The 8,656-nt window shown below is 49.0% G+C and overlaps 1 protein-coding gene and 1 long non-coding RNA gene across 6 annotated transcripts in view; one reads left to right on the plus strand and one right to left on the minus strand.

Moving 5' to 3' along the window:
- LOC116843654 overlaps positions 1-8,656 on the plus strand; it is a 307,139-nt gene that overhangs the window by 149,112 nt on the left and 149,371 nt on the right. The gene's annotated exons all lie outside the window — the stretch shown is intronic.
- LOC116843674 overlaps positions 1-8,656 on the minus strand; it is a 154,641-nt gene that overhangs the window by 11,477 nt on the left and 134,508 nt on the right. The window contains exon 3 of the long non-coding RNA XR_004377913.1: positions 6,182-6,376. This is a non-coding gene — a long non-coding RNA (uncharacterized LOC116843674). The remainder of the gene's footprint in view (positions 1-6,181; positions 6,377-8,656) is intronic.

Genomic DNA, 8,656 nt, shown 5'->3' on the forward strand with positions numbered 1-8,656 from the left:
GAGAGAGAGAGAGAGAGAGAGAGAGAGAGAGAGAGAGAGAGAGAGAGCGAGGATAGTGGAGAGGCGAGGTGAGAGGGTTTAGCTCAAGACGTATGCAGCCGATTGTGAGAGAGCAACTGCCTCGGGTCGCACAGGTGGTCGGCTAATAATAGCTCGTGCATATACGCGTGTGTGCGAGCCGGTGCGATCTATGAGCCGGTTATGTACGTGTATCTACGGTACGTAGGGCGAGCAACGCTTCGGCGAATATTAATGCACACAGAGCTGGCGCGACGCAGCGCGGCCCGGAAATTTTCATTGTGCATTAACGGCGTGTGCATTAGTCAATCAGTCCGGAAAGTAATCGTGACTATTGGATGAGCTGCGTGCGTTGGACAGGGCGGAGTGGCAGGACGGGATGCATCACAGCTCGCGGGTGAAATCGAGTGATAACGTTTGAAATAATACGCCAGTGTTTTATGATACTTTTCACCAGAGTCCCTAAAGTCTAAAACGTTTACTATTTGTAAGGAAGAATGAATGAATGAGTGAGTGAGTGAGTGAGTGAGTGAGTGAGTGAGTGACAGAAGCTGTAGCGTGCTTCGTCATTTCAGTCTTGCATCCGTATTAATAGTTATTGCTTGAAACTTGTCCCACGTGAGATGGACACGTGATCGTACTCAGATACGAGTTTAGAGTTAGATTTGAGTCTTTCACTTAATCGCACACAATATATGCGACGTTGCATTTGCAATCGCGACTCAGCTGGAAGATTCACATCTAATTTATCTAATAATTCACATCTAATAATGGGAATATCTCGCTGGTTTCAAGTAACAACTACTAGTAGCTCTTAAATTTGATTTATAATTTGCGTTATTTGCTTCCTGCTTCTTTCTCTTTATCTCTTTCTGACTCAAACCTTAAGCTTTAAGCCAGAAAAAGACAGAAGACAAGAAACAACGCAGAGAGCATATTGTAGATCAGTCTTATGAGCTTCTCTCTCGCTCCCGCCATCTCTAAAAATGGCGGACAGGATGCAGACCAATTAGGAATCATCGCACTTTGTCCTGATTTTGACAAGAGGAACTCCGCTTTTAACGCTCGTTGCGACAAGCGGATGTCTCGGATACGAGTCGCTCTCTTAGACGAACTTTCGACATTCATTGTCTCGTCCAGTAGTGGAACGAATCTGGGACGGATTCTAGTGAATCTTGTTGAAATAATTCGATCTAATTCTCTGTTTCTTTGTGATTTTATTATCGTCATTAAGGTTTTAGAGATGCTTTATATTTTCATCCCATTGTTTAGTTTACTTTTCCTGTAAGGTTCCTGTAAGGTTTGTCGAATTATTATCCTTCAATTTGATTCTTTATGTTTCTTTTCTTTTATAGTTTCATTACGCCTTGTGCTCTTATAAATGACTGTAGCCTTACTATAATTTTACTATAACTATGACTTCAACTTCACTGTTCAATTCTCTTCTGTTACGTTTCTACCTATTCTCTTTTATTACGTTTCTATCGCGTTTATTGCGCTTTTATAACTTCAATGTTACTGTAACTGTAACATTAACTTCACTGCAACTGTTTTTCATTTTCTGTCCTGCTCCATTGAATTTTCGACTCTGTCCCTCCTCCCGTCGTAGCGTGTTAAAGCGGGAGGACAGGTACCGAGTATGACGATAAATGTTTGACGGCGGCGCGCGATGAAAAAAATATGATCGAAGGAGACGCGGTTGGCGGGGCGGATTTCTGGCCCTTTTTGCAATTAACTGGTGAAATGCGTATCGGGCACTTCGGCGCGCGCACTCGAATATAACGACCGGTATACAGTTTGGCAGCAACAGACGTAATTACTCGACCCTTTGAGGTTTCGGACCCCTCGCGAGGAGGCCGATATTAGTAGGATCGTAAACTCGTATTGAAACCCCCCGCACACGCACGTACGCACCCTCGGCAGCCCGGCGCCACCCTACCGTTTTTCGCATCGGTTATGCGAAAACGGGGCCGTTACCGCGGCTGTGTTCGTGAAAAATTGCCGACGCGCCGGCGATTTCCAAAACGTGCGACACGCGATCTGCATCGGCAGATATCGCGCGATAATTGTAGGATCGTATCGTTAGTAGTAGTTAGTCCCACTCTCCTCCGCATCGTGTCAGATTACAGGAGCGAGCCTCGCGGATCATTCGCCGAGAGGTTTCCCACGTATCAAGTATTCCGAGCGCGTTACTCACTCGGGTATATTCCGAGTACTGAGAGACGAAAATGTTTGGGCCGGCTAAAATTATAGTTATTTGTCGTTGTGGTGACCCCAATCGGCCGATGTACGTAGACTTCGCGGCGACTTTAAGTATACTCACTCGTGAAATTCAGCAACACTGAGCTCCTTACGACAGATCAGACTGCCCTCATACTTATCGAATTATAATTTATAGCAATTATTTCTCTGTGTGCGATTACACTTACAGATATCAGACATTTTCTTTCTCGATGCAGAAAGTAAGACGAGAGAGAAAGAGAGAGAGAGAGAGACAGAAAGCAAGGAGGGAGGAAAGAGGAGGGAGATAGCAATTGAGAAAGTTGACGTGTAGATCGTTAAAAATCCAAAGGCGCGTTTCGATCTCGAGGCGCTGGCCCTGTTTTCTCACTGGCGCTTGATGGATATCGCGCGAAATTACGATCAAAAAGAGAAGAATCGTTAGAAAAGTCGTGAATCGATTGGACGTGTACGACAGCGGTTGCCGTTAGTCCTGCGACGACCGAGCGCCGAGTTGCAGGAAGTCGGGGAACCTGTTGCGGGCCGCACACTTAGCACCTCTCTATTTTCGCCGGAGTTCTCGAGTTACCGCATGCCGATCGTAATCGATCGCGCGCGCGCGCGCGATCTCCTCCTCCTTCTCCACTTCCTCGACTCGCGGTTGATCGTTTGGCCGATTTGCAAAACAAACGAGCTCGCGTTATAAACGACCGTCGTCTTCGATTAGTCACAACAGAGCTCCCAGAAGTATGCCGCCTATTTTATCGCGACCAGTCGAGGCGTCCGATCAACCTCGCGGCATTCGACGCTGATTACGCGGCGCGTTTAACGTTCGAACTCAACTCGACGTGGAGATCCAGCAGATGCATGCTTTAAACGAGACCCGAATGCACGCGAGACATATAAAGATTTAATGGCAATTTAAAAAAATTTGATGTTATTCCATCGCGTTCACACAGAGAAAAATGTTCTACTGCCGAGAAAAGCGATTATTCCACTTAATTTCCTTCTTTGAAGTAATGATTAAAATATCTTGATAAAATATCTTGATAAAAAATTTTAATATCTTGAAATATATTTATCCCAAATTTGAGGAAAGTTCATTATCACGCACTCGTGAGAAGCAATTATTTTCTTCATAAGAATATCATGAAACTACCTGTATATCAGAGGAAAGTTAGCTCGACTCTGTATAGTTGAGCAACTTCCGAATTTCTGTTTTAATCCAATATTCTTGATTGAAACGCTAAACTTGCTAGAATTCAGAATACATCCTGAGAGGATAAATTGATTTGCGGGCCACAAAGTTCATGTCTATGAAATAAAACTTATTTCTCTCCGCGAATAAGATTTATATCCCGCAAATAAATTTTCAAGCATTTCTCTCCCCGTGTATCGGGTCGTGTGTTGGAGGATTGCTCGAGGATCCAGCGTAAGTAGATCGAAGTATGCTCGAGTGCCGCGACGTGCACGGACGCGCATTGCAACGGCTCCGACGGAGCCGGGGATGGGAATGCCAAGCGAAGAAAAGCGCGATATCTCATGGTAACGCGGATGGTAATTGGAACACGTTAAAACGACAGGAGACGGTGCGCGCACGCACGAACGGACGCGGGAACGACGGCCAAGCGAGATATGTCCTACAGGACCCGCTGAATCGTCCACATCTGCTATACGATATTTCCTCGTTAGGCGTTCCCCCCTGATGACGTGTACAAAGCAGCGGATAGCCGTCGGTCGGTCGGTCGGTCGGTCGGCCGGCCAGCCGGCCGACCGGCACGGCGCTCTTCGGGACGTCATAAGCACGAGGGTGCGCCGTAATTATCGCTAATTAACATTTATGGAGACACGTACAGGCTTTTTAGTGTCGTTCGCCGGAGAGACGGGCCAGCCATCGTCGTCGCGTCGTGTTATCGCGAACCTATCATCGCGAAACCCAGCCGCCGCTGCCGCCCTTCCTCCCCCTTTCCACCCGTTAACGATAAAAAATGATTATTATTAATAACGCAGATTCCGCAGCGAGCATATTTCTCCTTTTTCTTGTTTATTTGCTGGACTCGCAGCGACGTATTTCTCTTTGCTAGCGCGTTTTCCCGTTTCATCCTCGATTTTCCCCTCTGATAGAGGGATAAGTAAATGAAGTCGAACGACACCGTCGTGATAACGACGAGCAACATCGAGACTAACCGTAGCTTTAGCAGAACACGCCTCCCCGAAGTCTGGTCTCAAAGCGGAGGAATATCACGTAAAAAAGTGTGTAGCTAGTCGTAAATACGCCGAGCTGTGTAATCATTTGCCATCGACTCGTGGAGCGCTTCTTGCGCTACCCGTCGAGCAAATTCCGCGTCGGTCGTGGATGCGCCACCAGGTAAAATTATTAGCCGAAAGGTAAACGCTATAAAACATCCGGCAGACTACTAGAGAGGAGGAAAGGGAGAAGGAGGAGGAAGTGATGGTGGTGGCAGTAGTAGTAGTAGTAGTGGAGAAGGCAGCCCTTCGATAGCCACAAAAACCGCGACGCCGATAACAAGCATAAGCGTCGACAAGTATACGCCTCAGGGCGGCGATCTTAATTACCGGCCTCTTCCTTTATCACGATCGTCCGTTATCCTCGCAAACTACCGGGAACAACTGGCAAACTGGCGCGAGGGCCCGTCCTACTCTTCGTCATCGTCGCCATCATCGTCGCCGTGTAACGATTCGCCGGCGGTTCGTTCATCTACTAAACAAGCCCGGCGCCTCCGCTGTATAATTCTCTTCTCGAAAACAACCTTTGATCTCTCTCTCTTTCTCTTCTTTCTCGCACGCCCTCTCGCTCTTTCCATCGCGCTCGAAACGCAGATGATCCTCTCGATCGAGCTGTGTACTCGACGGACGAAAAACAATACTCGGGGGCTTGTTCGCGCGTCTATCCAGCCCTCCTCAGCGCAAGATCAAAGTTCACGCGTTGCCATCGGCTCTCTCGTTTCACTCATGTTTTTTTTTTTACCGAGAGAGACGACGTAGATAGGGACGCAGAGCCGAGGGAGAGAGGGAAGGAGGGGGACATGCAGAAGAGGGCCGAAAAGCCTTCCCTCCCGACGCGCTCTTTTTGAGTCCTGGCCAGCGAATTTCCATAGATCTACCTCGCGTTCGCCCTCTCGGCCGCAGCTTTAGCGCGCCTGTTTCTCGTTCGCGTGATGGAGAAACCCCGAATCGCCGAAGAAAGGTTTAAGTTGATACGCGGCCGGAGAGACTGACGGCCAAGACCCTCGCCGGCTAAGGGGAGAGACATCGATCTCGTCTGACACGTCGCGTGTCGAAACCGTGATATTCTTCTCTCTCTTTCTCTTCCTCCTTCCGTCTCTCTTGCTCTCTCGCGGTCGTTGGAGCCGTCGAGATGATTGAGTGTCCCGCCCAGCTGATTGAATTGAAAGGCGGTAGTCGAGAACAATCGTTATTTTTGCGATTACTCAAGTGCCCACGATGATGCACATCAGTCACGCGTGCACCTCATCTCCGACCATCTCCCACCGACACGTCGCGTTCGCGCCTCGCCGAAAAGTCACTTGCTTTTACGCTTACGTAATCGTCGCGGCGACGATGACGACGCAGTGGCGATCGCGTTGGTCGCGCCTTGTTCTCTCTGTCTCTCTCTCTCTCTCTCTCTCTCTCTCTCTCTCTCTCTCTTTTCCTCTCTTGCTACTTCCCCCGTACTGACAGCCGATGACGAGCGGCCGATACGATGTGCCTCCGACATCGCGACTCCCTTTGATCTTCGATCGAGGTTCGCAAAAATTTCGCTCGTCCAAACGCCGGCGGTATTAGCGGGATACCTTATAAAGGGTTGAAGGCACAGACGCGCGAGCAGACAGGAAGCATCGATCCCGTCTGCCGGGTGCATCGTACACCAGGAATCCCGATGCCTCGACTTTCCCGTCCCCGCGCTGCCCCCGCCCCTCACCTCTTGGCCGCTGCTTAGGCGCCTCCACTCTGTCCTCTCCTCTCCTCTTCTCTCTTCGCACCGTTCTCGGCGTCTCGTCGTTCGCGTTGCAAACCGAGGGAGGTGGATTTACGTTCCCGACACCCTCTGCCAGAATTCATTAGCCTGCCTCCGCATCCCCTCCTCCTATCCTCTACTCCTCATCGTGGCGTGCCTCTAAAAAAGACGCCAAAGAGATTTTAATTGGCTACTTGGGCGACTAGCACAACGGCGGCCGTCGCGACGCCGCCGTCGAAAGCGCAACGGCGCCACGCGGAAAATCGTTCGGCAAGCCGACGCGGTAATTTCGCGGTAATTCTGCGTCCGCGTGTCATTAGTCGTTTCCTTCAGTTCCGCGCCTGATCTCGAGACAATGGCTCCGCCTGCAAAGGTCTCTCGACCCTTGGAAACGCGGTTTCACGCGCGTGAGAGAAAAATTAAAAAGAAAGAATATTTGCTCGCGATGAGCACTAATAATATATTTACTTAAATGTCCAAGTTCTCTCACTTATAACTAGAATAAACTATTTTCGGGAAAAGCTAGAGTTTGAAGCAATTGTACGCGGAGAGAAAGGTTTCATTAGATTATTACAACCAGATATCTGGTGAAACGTCTATTTTGACAAAAGAAGTCAGTGAATGAGAGAGAAGCTACAGCGTGCTTCGTTTTAGCGTCAGAGCTTCTCTCTCACTTCCACTCACGTCATCCCTAAAAATGGTGGACAGGATGCAGACCAGTCAGAAATGATCATGCTTTGTCCTAACTTCGACTAGAGGAACTTTAATCACGCGTAGCTTAGAGCCACGCTGAGGGCTCCCCGCTTCCGGAAATCTGCTTCTCGAGCTCGTCGCTTTTAACTCACTCTCGCGATTACCGCCCGGTCGAAAATTAAATTCCCGGCTTCCGTCCGTCCTCCCTGCGCAAAAGTGACGTCTCCCTGCGCGAAATGCATTACTCCGCAACGAGCGGCGCTCGCCCTACGCCCTATGTGTGTACATCTCGCCGAACATCGAGTTATCAGCTCGAGAGAAGAGAGAGAGAGAGAGAGAGAGAGAGAGAAGGAGAGGGAGAGAGAGAAGAGAGAGAGAGAGAGAGAGGATAGGGCTGCCGTCGTGGGTGGAAAGTGCAGTCGCAGCGCCGACGCATCGGCCGGCACGTCGTCGGCGGGCATTTCGCGTCGCACGAAAAGCGAGAGAGACGAGCGTTATCGGGCCTCGTCGCCGCCGTCGTTGTCGACGACGACGAGATGCCCTCATCCCTCGCGCCACCACCTCTCGTCCTTGTTCTCGCTACCCTCGCCCACGCTGCTAGCGTCTCTCGGACGGACTTTCGACCGCTGCCACCCCCGCCGTCTTCCGTCGAGGCCCAGTCACGCGCGACCGCCAAGATAAGGCTCGCCATCATCGCCGACGACAAGGTCGAACAATGCCGCGCGCTCGCGACATGAGCGGAGGTGGAGGAGATTCCAACCCGGGATAAAGACCGCCACGTGATGCGTCGTGCTAATAGCGCCTTTCGGTCTCTTGCTCTTCTGCCCCCTTCTCTCTCTCTCTCTCTCTCTCTCTCTCTCTCTCTCTCTCTCTCTCTCTTGCGAAAGGAGCGGCGTGATTTCCATCCGGAAGACCCTCGCGGATCCCTGCGGCCGAGACGAAGAAACGGTTCGGTTCGTGGTATCCGTGCTATTGTTTGTCTTGTTTTCCCGCGGGAACTCGGCGGAATTAAAACGGCAAAGTTAGCGATGCGAAATAGCGAGTCTTGATGCGAATTTTACGTCTAAGGGTCAAATTCTCGAGAGTAAGTTCCAAGAGAACGAATAATATAATGAGAGAAAAAAGATACCTAAAAAATAAAGAATATTGTTTGGAGTGAGTACTGATAACAGATTTACTGTTAAATATAGATTCTTTTATTTAGATAGAATAAACTCTAAAAGACGGAATAAAATCTCTTTAAAATAAAATAGAATAGAATAAACAAAAAAAATTAAGGATTTCAAGAAAATGTATATTTTCTTATTCTATATTTGAACAATATTTTGTATTAGAGAGTACAAGTAAATATTATATGCGGTAACCAAATAAATGTTTTTTCTCAGAGCGTAGCATAGTAAAAAGTCTCGGATAATAAATAACGATATTAAAATGAAGTTCCAATATCTTTCCCGAGTTGTGACGTGAGATTCAAGGATCTCGAAATCCCAGGAACGTCCCGCGTGTAAGGCATTTAAAGTTACTCGTCTTCGCGAACAAAAGATCCGAAAATATGGGGTTGCAAAGCCTATCATTCCGTCCGAGGACTCGTAAGAATCTTGCAACCCTACGAAACTTATTGGATTTTCCGGATCCTCCGCGTGATCGGGTTCTCGAGTCCTGGCGCACGGGACTCCGGGAGATGATACACCTCCTTGCCTCGTGCGTGGACGTGCTTGAGGACGCGCGGAGGTTGCAGGGGAGGCG

Source organism: Odontomachus brunneus, unplaced genomic scaffold, assembly GCF_010583005.1.
Source record: "Odontomachus brunneus isolate Ranch 3 - 2012 unplaced genomic scaffold, Obru_v1 Obru_scaffold_003, whole genome shotgun sequence".
NCBI lineage: Eukaryota > Metazoa > Arthropoda > Insecta > Hymenoptera > Formicidae > Odontomachus > Odontomachus brunneus.